This window comes from Peromyscus leucopus, chromosome X, assembly GCF_004664715.2.
Source record: "Peromyscus leucopus breed LL Stock chromosome X, UCI_PerLeu_2.1, whole genome shotgun sequence".
Classification (NCBI taxonomy): domain Eukaryota; kingdom Metazoa; phylum Chordata; class Mammalia; order Rodentia; family Cricetidae; genus Peromyscus; species Peromyscus leucopus.
The window spans coordinates 69298189-69310974 of record NC_051083.1 but is presented as its reverse complement, the minus strand read 5'-3'; the positions used below and the strand labels follow the sequence as shown (position 1 = coordinate 69310974).

Sequence of the window (12786 nt, the reverse complement as noted above, 5' to 3'; positions counted from 1 at the left end):
ATTTTTATAAATCTATACTTTGCCACGTGGCTTATGGCTTACTGGTTCTTTTACATCTTGCTTCTCCTGGTAGCAGCTAGCAGCACCTCTTCTCTCTGCCTTTCTCCTTTCTTTCTAGTTAGAATGTCCCACCTAACTTTATTCTGCCTCACCATTGGCCAAACACCTTTTTTTATCGATCATTCAGAACAGCACATGTTCACAGTGTACAGAACAACATCACCCATCAGAGTACATTACTAGTATTTGTGACAGTAGTTAAGTACTGGCATTTTACCAGTGTCCAATTTTTTGACCCAGTCATCCTCTCCTGGCCTCCAATGTGTTTCTACTAAATTCCCTTCCATTTTATTACCTCAGGGCAGCCTTCCAGAGTGTCTAATCAATGTCCTAGTGTTCAACTAGTAAAATGATTCTCATTTAAATCACACTCTTCTGAGAATGAAGTCACAACATTTCTTTAAAGAGTAAAGAGAGGACCGATGATGACCAAGTCTGGGGTGGCAGTATAAGTCACGGACGATGACTACAATTCTGGGTGTCTGAGGTTCTCATCACCATACATCCATCCTATGTGCCCCTGTTAACTGGGCAATAAACGTTAGGCATGTGGAGCCCGTACTGACATTATAATCAAGCAGTTTCATGAGTATTAGTGGATCAGTGAAACATTTTATAAATATTCTCACAAATATAAATGAAAACAAATTTTTGAGGCATAGATCAACTAGTAAACATTTTTTTTTTACCACAAATGCTACTGCTACATGTGGAACCTCTGGAAGTCTGTTAACAAGTATTAGTATAAAGATGTATATAAACTTACTTAATCCAAGTACACATGGGAAGTATACTGAATGGATTAAGCCCCAGTGAGGGTCAAGACCTTAATTTTTAAATCTTACTTGATTTCTTAAGACACTATCATAACAATGTGAATCCTACATAACAAATAGTGAAAGGAGAAAGGTAGAAATCATTTGATAAATACCAATCTTTTTATTATCATTCTTCCTTTGTACTTCCTGAAAGGATGATGATTGACACCGTGTTTCCTGGCTGGGAGGTCCGTGGTTGCCCTGTCCCCGTGTGTTGAGGATCAAGGGAAGTGATAACCTTCATCCAGTACTAATGGAAGCAGATGCAGAGATCCACAGCTAAGCACTTTGTGGAGCTCCCGGAGTCCAGTTGAAGCAAAGGAGGAGAGATTATATGAGCAAAGAGGACAAGATCATGATGGGGAAACCCACAGAGACCTGAGCTCATGGGAGCTCACTGACTCTGGACTGACAACTGGGGAACCTGCATGGGACCGAGCTAGGCCCTCTGAATGTGGGTGACAGTTGTGTGACTTGGACAACTTATGGTGCCACTGGGAGTGGCACCAGGACTTATCCTTCGTGCATGAACTGGCTTTTTGGAGCCCATTCCCCATGGAGGGAGGCCTTGCTCAGCCTTGATGCAGCAGCTTGGTCCTGCCTGGCCTTGATATGGCGGACTTCCTTGACTCCCCCTGGGAGGCCTTACCTTCTCTGAGGACTGGATAGGAGGTTGGGTGGAGGAAAATTGGAGGGTGGGTGGGATCAGCGGTCAGGGGAGAGGGAACTGTGGTTGGTATCTAATGTGAAAAAAGAACTCTGAAATAAAAAAAAATAAAATGACAAAAAAAAGAGTAAAGAGAGATAACTTCTTGGCAACATCCCCTTTATAACACAGTTTCAAATCTTCTTCTTTTGTTCCTTATTGTAATCATTACTTTAATGGCCATTGAGGGGATGATATGTTATTTAAATGATAACATTACTAAATCTCTCCTTACACTGCCTATTTATCTGCCATGATTAATTTTAGAGTCTAGAGAAATTCAACAGCCATAAAAATATACATTTTTATTAAAATACTTATAGAAGAATTATGATAAATTGCTACTTTATGTGTACTTATCTGTATAATAGTATAAACCACCTGCACCTTGACCGAGTTCTACTGTGGGATGTTCTATATGCTGTGAATGTGTTGCTCTGATTGGTTGATAAATAAAAAGCTGATTGACCAGTAGCCAGGCAGGAAGTATAGGTGGGGTAAACAGACAAGGAGAATTCTGGGAACAGGAAGGCTGAGTAAGCAGACACCAGGCCACCATCCAAGGAGCAGCATGTAACAGCACAAAAGTAAAGCCAGGGAACACATGGCAACATATAGATTAACAGAAATGGGCTGAGTTTAAATGTAAGAGCTAGTTAGTGGTAGGCCTGAGCTAGTGGCTGAGTAGTTTTAACTAATATAAGCTTCTGAGTGATTATTTTAAAAGTGGCTGTAGGGTCATTGGGACTGGGCAGGACCGGAAAAATACATCAGCTACAAATGGTGCCCAATGGCTAGAGTTTCCACTTGAAACCTGAGAATATTTAATAAGCAATTCTAAACAGAGCCAAATGCAGGTTCCTGCTTCATGTCTCATGTAGGTGGTAAGATGTCGCAACATGCAGGCTTGAACTACTCTGTGTGAGTTTGGGGCATGCAGGCTTGATCTAAACCATGTTACAAAGAGGTGTCTCCAAGCTGTGCACTATGCTGTGTGGTAAATATAGCTTTTGCTAGTACAAAATAAAAAAAAAAAAGGTTTCTGGGCTACATACTGATTTAATGGAAGCATAGACCCACTGCTTCAAAGAGTTGGCAGTGAGCATGGTTCCCAGAGCTTGCTGTAAATATATTACCACCATCTTGGGAAGCTAAGATGGGTGGAGCCAGTAGCCACAACTGCCATTTCAGTCCTAGTTAATGCTGCAGTTTAAAGCAATAGATTCACAAGAAGGTAGATTCAGATGGAACAAGACTTTAAATGGTTTACAGTATGTGTAAAAATGTATGTAGGCTTGGAAGAGAGAAGGAAAAAGGAATATATGCAGTTATATAAAGAAATAGATAGTTTTAAAAAATAAAGTCTTTAAAGAGACAATAAAGGTAACATAAAATAAGCCATGTAAAGATGGATAATACACAGAGAGTCTGGATTATATTGCCTTTGGGATTTTTAACTTCAGAGAGACATTTGATTGTAAAGGCTGCTGGGTTAAATCAATATGTATATTTTAAGGGTATCATGACTTCAAAATTTATGTCTAAGAATATGTTGCTTTGGAAAGGAGGCTCTGCTTTTGTTTCCACAAAAGATGAGAACCTGTGCATTGCTTCCAGGCTAATATGTTTTGATCAACCAAGATCCCCTGAAAGGTCTCTGATGACACCATGCCCAAGATGTTCCAACATCCAGAATGGCTTCAAGGCAACTGGCTCAGACAGTGAAGCCTCACAGACTATTCCAGTTAGAACTTGATCATAATTCTTAATTTTCTTAGGATCCCCATAAGAATACAGCATGCTTGATCAGCAGGAAGTAGCCTAGAAAACTACACTCACATTCCCAAAAAATGGATTATGGATGTTTTTCTTTGTCTATATTGTTTGTTGCAAATTGTTATTGGTCATAGTTAATCTCTTTCTAAAAGAACAAAGGGGGATATCATCTAGCAATAGAGGATATAGATATGATAGGATAAAAAGATTGTTTATTGAATCTACTTTTAAAAAGCAACAACTTGTTTAAAGATGTTTTACATTGCTATAGATTTTGTTTATTGATACAAATTTAAAGTTAATTTTGTTATACTGTATGTATATTTCTACTCTTGTTTAAAGTATTTTGTTTGTGCAACTCATTTGAAATTGTAATGTATAGTTGAAAAATACAGGTTAATAATTCGTCATCTATGATAGTAAAACTTTTAGTCATGTTAAGTTTTCTAGGTATACATAGATGTAATTCAATTAGTTAGGTAATCTTCAGACACTTCAAAGACCTACAGAATATGGCATTTAAAATGTTTTAAAAATTAGACTTTCTGGACAGTGAGACATCCCTGCTCCTGGTAGGACCAATTTACTTCAGAGAGGAGGATGGGCATTGAAGACACACCATATGGAGTTTATCTTCTTCTTGGCAAAAATAGCCATTTGGACAAGAAACTGTTCTTGCCTGGACGACTTGAGAAAATGTTTTATTGACTGGACATGTAGGACCCTTAGGAAGGTAACCACCAAACTTTGCAAGGTGAGATGGTCCTTCAGGTTCCTGCTTCAGTCTCTGGACTTTTTCCTTTAAAGTATCCTAAATAAAATACAGTAGTGTGGTTTCTATCATTCCTGGAAAAATAATGTCTCTACTTCACACTGTCTGCTTACTTGGTAAATCAATAATGCTCATTTCAAAATAATTAATGAAAGGCTTATGTATTTATGTCAAATAATATTATTGGTTTTTAAAACAAAAATGTAGTCTTAATAAGTGTGAGAGGCTAATAAAACTTTAATGTGAAAATTAATAGAAGTTAAAATAAGAGAACCTAAATATACCAAATGGTTAAGGTAACAAATTTTGAGCCATTATTTAGCTATGAGAGTCATGCCAGCCACAGTTAAATATAAATAAAAGGAGTAGCCTGATAAAGGAAACAGAAGCTTACAGGGAGAGGGAAATATTATAAGGAACTGAACTTTCAAAGTTTATTATTGTGTAAATACTTACATAAGGGTCACTGAATGGCAGACTTTTAAATCTGATTTATTTTTTTGGAACAGCCTGTGATTTTGGAAAGAGATAGTGTGTGCCCCAGAAAATGTTACCAAAGCTTCTGGGGAACAGCCTGTCAGGCATCATGGTACTTGCTACATTCTGTAATTTAATACAGAAATTCTCATTTCAATTTCTACTATTTCTAGCTTTGAGAAATATGTCATATTTATTATGATAATTATGGGTTCTCTACCATTTGTCTTAGATACCTGCACTTTCATAATAGCATCCTTGAAACAATGTCTGCAAAAGTCAACAGTGCACAGCAAAATCATATACCACAGACATTTTACCCAGTGAAATGTTCCTTGATAAGATGACCTTATGAATAGAACATGTCATTACCATAAGGCTTCAGGTTGAAGTTATCAGACAGCTGGGTTACTTTCAGCTCAGATATTTCATTCCAAGTGAAAAACTTCTAGAAATTGGACAATTTCTAGTTTGCAGAAACTATTATTTACAGCATGGCTGTCTTTATTCCAAGTTATTATAAAAATTGCCTACAGCGAGGAGGTGGTGGTGCACTCCTAATTCCAGAATGCAGGAGGCAGAAGTAGGTGAATTTCTGTGAGTTTGAGGCCAGCCTAGTTTATCTAGTGAAATCCAGGACAGCCAGGACTGTTACACAGAGAAACTGTGTCTCAAATAAACTAAACTAAACAAACAAACAAACAAATAAACAAATAAATAAATAAAATTGCTAGAGACTACATACATGCCCTGAACAGATGTTGGATAAAAAGGCTCAGAGACCCCTGAGTTTGAATTGGTCTGAATGGTGCCATGCAAGCTTCAAAAGGAAGGAGGATCTATTTATGTTATTCTACATGCAAACATCTAGTTATGCCAGCATCATTTGTTGAAGATGTTTTCTTTTTTTCCACTGTACAATTTTGACTTCTTTGTCAAAAATCAGGTGTCCATACATGTGTGGGTTTACATCTGGATCCTCTGTTTGATTCTGTTGATCCACCTGCCTGTTTTTTTTTTTTTTTTTTTTTTTTTTCGAGACAGGGTTTCTCTGTGTAGCTTTGCGCCTTTCCTGGAACTCACAGAGATCCACCTGCCTCTGCCTTCCAAGTGCTGGGATTAAAGGCGTGCGCCACCACCGCCCAGCATCCACCTGCCTGTTTTTAAGCCAATACGTTGACGCTTTTATCAAAATATCTGTGTTGTAAAAGTTGAGATCAAAGATGATGATACCTCCACTAGTTCTTTGATTGTACAGGATTGTTTCAACTATTCTGGGTATTTTTCCCCACATGAAGTTGAGAATTGCCTTTTCAAGGTCTGTAAAGAATTGTGTTGGAATTTCAATGGAGATTGCATTGAATATGTTGATGGCTTTTGGTAAAATGGCCATTTTTACTGTGTTAATCCTACTGATCAATGAGCATGGGAGAGATTTCCATTTTCTGAACTCTTTCAAATTTCTTTCTTCAAAGATTTGAGGTTCTTGTCACATACTTGCTTGGTTAGTTAGACCAAGATATTTTATATTGTCTTGGCTATTGTGAAAGGTACTGTTTCCCTGATTTATTTCTCAATCCGTTTATCACTTGTATATAAGAGGGCTACTATTTTGTGTTAATCTTATATCCAGCCACTTCACTAAGATGTTTATCCGCTGTAGGATTTCCCTGATAGAATTTTTGAGGTCACTTATGTATGCTATCATGTCATCTGTGAATAGTGATACTTGGATTTCTTTTATAATCTGTGTTCCCTTGATCTCCGTTTGTTGCTTTATTTCTCTAGCTAGAACTTCAAGTACTATATTGAACAGATATGGAAAGAGTGGATAGCCTTGTCTTGTACCTGACTTTAGTGGAATTGTTTTGAGTTTCTCTTCATTTAATTTGATGTTGGCCTTTGGCCTGCTATATATTGCTTTTATTATATTTGGGTATGTTCCTTGTATCCTTGATCTCTCCAAGACTTTTATCATGAAGGAGCGTTGGATTTTGATAGGGGATTTTTCTGCATCTAAGGAGGTAATCATGTACTTTTTTTCTTTCAGTTTAATTATATGGCAGATTACATTGACAGATTTTTGTATTTTGCACAATCCCTGCATGTCTGGAATGAAGCCCACTTAATCATGGTAGATGACCTTTTTGATGTGTTCTTGAATTCAGTTTTCAAATATTTTATTGAATAATTTTGCATCAATGGTCATGAGGGAAATTGTAATTCTGTCTTTGCTGAGTTTTTGCATGGTTTGGGTCTCAGGGTAACTGTGGCATCAGAAAAAGAATTTGGCAATTTTCCTTCTGTTTCTATTTTTGTGAAATAATTTGGGAAGTGCTGACATTACCTTTTCTTTGAGACTATGGCATAATTCTACATTAAAGCTCTGGGGCTTTTTTTTTTTGGTTGAGTGATTTTAAAGATTGCTCTTATTTCTTAGGGGTTATAGGCCTCTTTAAATTGTTTATATGATCTTGGCTTAATTTTGATATGTGGTATCTATGAAGAAATTTGTCCATTTCTTTTAGATTTTCCAATTTTATGGAGTGGAGATTTTAGAAATATGACCAAATGATTGTCTGGATTTCCTCAGTGTCTGTTGTTATGTCCCCCTTTTTGGTTCTCTTTTTTTTTAATTGGGAGATTCTCTTTCTGCCTTTTAGTTAATTTGGATGATGATTTCTCTATCTTACTGATTTTCTCAAAGCACCAACTCTTTGTTTCATTGATTCTTTGTATTGTTCTCTTTGTTTCTATTTTATTAATTTCAGCTCTCAGTTTGATTATTGCCTACCTTCTACTCCCTTTTGGCATGTTTACTTCTTTTAGTTCTAGAGCTTTCAGGTGTGCTGTTAAGTCACTAGTGTGAGATATCTCCAAATTCTTATGCAGGTACTCAATGCTATGAACTTTCCTCTTAGCACTGCTTTCATTGTGTCCCATAAGTCTGAGTATGTTGTGCATTCATTTTCATTGAATTCCAGGAAGTCCTTAATTTCTTTCTTTATATCTATCATCCTGCACAAAACTCAACTGAAAATGGATCAAAAACCTCAACATAAATCAAGTTACACTGAACCTGACAGAAGAGAAAGTAAGAAATAGCCTTGATTGCATTGGTAAAGGAGACAGCTTCCTGAATAGAACACCAGTAGCACAGATACTAAGATTGGCAATTAGTAAACCTATCTCATGAACCTGAAAAGCTTTTGTAAGGCAAAGAACACTGTCAATAGGACAAAACAGCAGTTTGCAGAATGGGAAAAGATTTTCACCAATCCCGCATTTGACAGAGGGTTGATCTCCAAAGTATATAAAGAAAACAAGAAACTAGACATCAAAAACCCCCATATAATCCAATCAAAAATGGGGTACAGACCCAAACAAGGAATTGTCAACAGAAGAATCTTAAATGACTGAGAGACACTTAAAGTAATGTTCAACATCCTTAGCCATCAGGGAAATATAAATCAAAATGACTTTGAGACTCCATCTTATACCTGTCAGAATGGCTAAGATCAACAACACAAGTGACTGTTTATGCTGTAGAGTATGTGGAACAAGGGGAATAACCTTCCATTTCTGGTGCTAGTGCAAACCTGTACAGACACTTTGGAAATAAATATGGCCATTTCTCAGAAACTGGAAATCAATCTACTTCAAGACCCAGTGATACCACTCTTGGGCATATATCCAAAGGATGCTCAATCATGCCACAAGGGCATTTGCTCAACTATGTTCATAACAGCTTTATTTGTAACCAGAACCTAAAAACAACCTAAATGCTCCTCTAGTGGTACCTTTGTGGATTTTGTTTGAATAGAAGTACTTACTCACTCTGTTTATGAGAACAACTTCACATACTGGGGTTAACAAAAAAAAATCATATTTTTGAACATAAAAGGAGAGATTTTACTAAACATGAAGATTTTATGTGTATTGATTCTATTGAAGTTTTATAACCTGGTTTGATTCTATGAGAATATATGAGAATTTTAGTCTTTGGAAAAATTTTAAGGTAAGTTAGGTGAATACTCTACCATTGAGCCACATCTTCAGCCCCTCAATGGGAAAGATTCTAGGCAGGTGCTGCCCACTGGACACATTCCTAGCTGCCATTTAAGCATTTACATATTTCAATTTCTCTTTCTTTCCTTTTTTTTTTTTTTTGAGTCTTTCTCTATATAGTTCTGACTGTTCTGGAACTCACTCGACCATGCTGGCCTCAAACTTAGAGATCTACCTAACTGTTGCCTCTAGAGTGCAGGGATTAAAAGCATGCTCCACCACCATCCCGCTGGAATATAGTTGTTACTGTCAAACTGTCCTAGATAATGATGACAGTGTAATTCCCACAATCAGTCCACAATTAGGGTATTACCATCCATGGGCAGCAGACAAGAAGAATGAGACTCAAGGAATGTCTCATCAAAAGGCAGTGGTCCACCTAGATTCAGACATGCCCGTTGCTGTCCCCTGAGTATGTGCCAGCATGCCCATATGTTTCCCCTACGTAGACCTTTTCAATCTCAAAGGTAGGGAGACACACAGAATTTACTGGTTGTAGGAAGGTCTTATGATCTAAGATTGATAAAAGTAAACTCTGAAAGCTTATTTAAATGACCCAACTACATTGTACCTCTCATTTCTTGTCTATTAAAATGAATATAATGCCAATTTTGCTTAATGTGATTTTTTTGTAGTACTGGAGAATAAACCAAGGGTGACATGATTGCTAGGCAAGTAGTTTATCACTGAGCTATATACAAGTCCATTAATAGTATAATTTATGATGACAACTTCAGGATGTATCCAAATTTTTTATATTTATAGCAAATTTATCTTCATGGATGGAGTTGGTGTTCAGATATTAAGGATTAAATAGTAATCAAAAATGAATGAAAACAGTTATATACTTGAAGAGTACAAGTCAAATGAGAACAAAAACAAATTACACTACTTTTCACTGAAAGGAGAAGGCAAATTATAATCTGTTTTTGTAAGTAAGTATGTAACCACATTATTCAACTGTATCATTACAGAAAACACTAACAATTGGCTAAATTTAACAACTAATTTTTTTCATTAACAATAAAACCCTGATTTGGAGGAAGATAATATTGTCCTGAGATTTTAAGCTTATTATGAAGACAGGTGGCAATTGCTACTTAAGTAGATACTCTGGTAAACTGTCCCAGAGATGCCCTGCCTGACTCAGCTAAGAGATGCTTGCATTCTTGCCTTTGTATTCTTTCTATTTGCCTTATGAATATGTTGCTTAGGTCTTCAACAATAACATAAATATTATGATAAGAAACACATAACTATAAGTTAAGTACATGTTAATAATTCAAGAGAACAAAAAAAGCAGATCCTATCATGGAAATGAATAAGCTCATTACCTCTGTAGTAAATTGCTTCATGACTGAAACTTAAAATTGACATAGTAATGTTTTTCCAGGTTGTTTTACTGAAGATAAATGTAATCTCAAATTTATTCAATTCTAGAAGCAAAATGATTTGCTTCTATGTAACATGTACAATGAAAATTGAGCTTTAACAGAAGTAGTCTTTCCAGCATGTCATATACTGGAGTAACACAAATGCTTATGTTTTCCCACATCCATCTTAATGACTTAAATAACTTGTCATGTCAAAAGCAAAACCTGCATAAAATGTGTCTCAAAATAGCCTCAGTTTTTCTTCAAAGGGACAAAAAGTTTATTCATTATCATTAATCATCTACTAAGAAATTACAGCAATATCGACACATTAAGATTTCTTTGTACTATTTGATGGGCTGAACCACAAAGGATATGTAAACAAATAGAAGAGGGTTTTAAAATATCAGATTTTCAGAACAAAAGAAGAAATACATGCACATTTTGTTACCCTTATAACTTCCCTAGTAACCAGCAAATGCCAATTATCAAATAATGTTATTAGCCCCTAATGAAGATAATGATCATGTGATCACAATGAAGAAAATGTATTTGATTGAGAATGGTGAGCTCTAAATATGGAATTTACATTAATTTGCCAGTGCTCATAGAAACACAAACTAGTGAGATAATGTGAGGAAAGAAACATTGGTTACTCCATGACTGGAGAGGTCGTACACCCTAGAAGGAAAACTATTACTGTAATTTTCCAAAACAACAATAATTTCTAACTATATTCTAAATACTTGCTTTTATATGCACAGATAAGTGTAGTATTTATCCCTCACCAGAGCATCTTCTTTTTGCAGCTGATAAAGACATTACAGAGATCTACAACTGATTAGAACAAAGAGAATAACTGACTGTTGGCTACCTATCCCAAACTCATGTGACTTCTACAAATAAGGCTCAGGGAATATCACCGAAAAGGGGACAGAAAGATTTTTGAGACCCAAAGGACTGGGAATTCTGCTACGAGATGGTGTTTTCTATTTATGATAGAGAAGATATGTCCATGAAATCTCAACAATACTGTTGCCTAAGCAAGATCACACAATGACAACACCATCTGACATGCCAATATGGATGAGGGAAATTTCACAATGCTATACTTCTAGATGAAGAGTTACAGACTCATCTAGAAGTATAGCATAGGTTAAGGAGAGTGGGAGGGATAAGTCCATTGGTAGGCTATCCAATCATAAGTGTTCAGCCCTAAACACAAATGCATATGCGCAACTCTAAATGAACTGTTTTATGTATGTGTGTGTGTGTGTATGTTGTTTGTGTACATGTGTGTATGTTTATCTGCATATGTCTGTGTATGTGGGCATGTATGTATGCAATAGTAATAAAGAAAAAAAGATAAATTTTAGCGTGGGGGCACATAAGAGGAGTTGTAGCTAGGGATAGAAATGACAATACTCGTGTATGAAATTCTCAGAAACTGAAATATATAAAATAAAGAATACAATGCACTTTTGATAAAAGTAAAGCTGGTCTGTATTATATGACTTAATAACAGGTTATAACTAATTTGATATGGTGACAGGTGTGCTGTCCTTACTCTCTGCACCTCTAGAGATTTGAGTTCTCTTCCTAATCACCTGAGCAGACACATGAAGTCACTCCATACTATGAGCTCTGGTTATCTGATAACCTTTTGTTGAAATTACCACCACACAAGAAATTGCTAATAACTTAAAAGAAAATAAACACTCTAAAATTGGAGCATTGACAATTTTCTTAAAGTAACACATACAATATGGGCAGATTTTATAAGAAAACAAATCATGTTTTCAAAATTTGACCTGGGAATTTATTTTTAGAATCATCAGATCTGTTAATTGTTATATTTTACATTTAATTTGCAAGTACATTCAAGTACAGTAGATAGTTTGATTATGTCAAAGTAAAAATGTACATATCATATGTGTGGGAAAGCTCTTTTGATATTCAAGAAATAAAATTTTAAGATTAAAAAGAAACTAACTATATAAATCATAGTTAAACTACATTGTAATCATTGTTATTTTTTTTTAATCTTGATGCAAAAACAGGTTAAAATAGTACAATGCCCAGACAGTTAGTTAGTGAATTGATGCTGGGTCTTTACAGTGTAAGTCATAGGAGACATTAAATACAGGAGTCAAGATAAAGGGTATTTAAGTAATGTAGTCATAATTCCCAATATGTATAGATTGTAGAATTTTTGGGAGACTTTAATGTAAAACATTGTTATGGATTAGAAAACTTAGAACAAAATAAGATTGAGAATGTGGGAAAGAAGTATATTATTGTAAAAATTTAGAATAGAAAAAATAACTATGCACAACATTATCTTGAGATAAACATAAAAGCTAATAAGAGGATCACATATACTTTGAACAAACTAAGCAGTTTATAGTAACAAAGAGAAAAATCAAGTGAAAATGCCATGCAAATGTTGAATGATAGGGTATTAAATGTTTTCTAACTCTACCAGTCAATCTTAGGGCAGTTAAGTTGAGTCAATCTCCACACAACAATCTTATGTATATTTTCTGAGACAGGAGCACCAAGGGATAGCCATGGAGAATGAGACCAATAGAAAGAAACTTTTATTACTTTGAATTAACTTTACAAAAATACTGGAGGTTTAGACACCATGAGAGTAAATCAGTCATCAAATATCCAAAGGTATAGATAGTTCTCTGACATAAATGTTCTAAAACATTTGGAGGAAATTGGTGACTT

General features: G+C 35.5%; 1 pseudogene; it reads left to right on the top strand.

The window, feature by feature from the left end:
* The first annotated feature begins 475 nt into the window (after positions 1–475).
* LOC114685405 lies at positions 476–553 on the top strand (annotated as a pseudogene).
* The last annotated feature ends 12233 nt before the right edge of the window (positions 554–12786 follow it).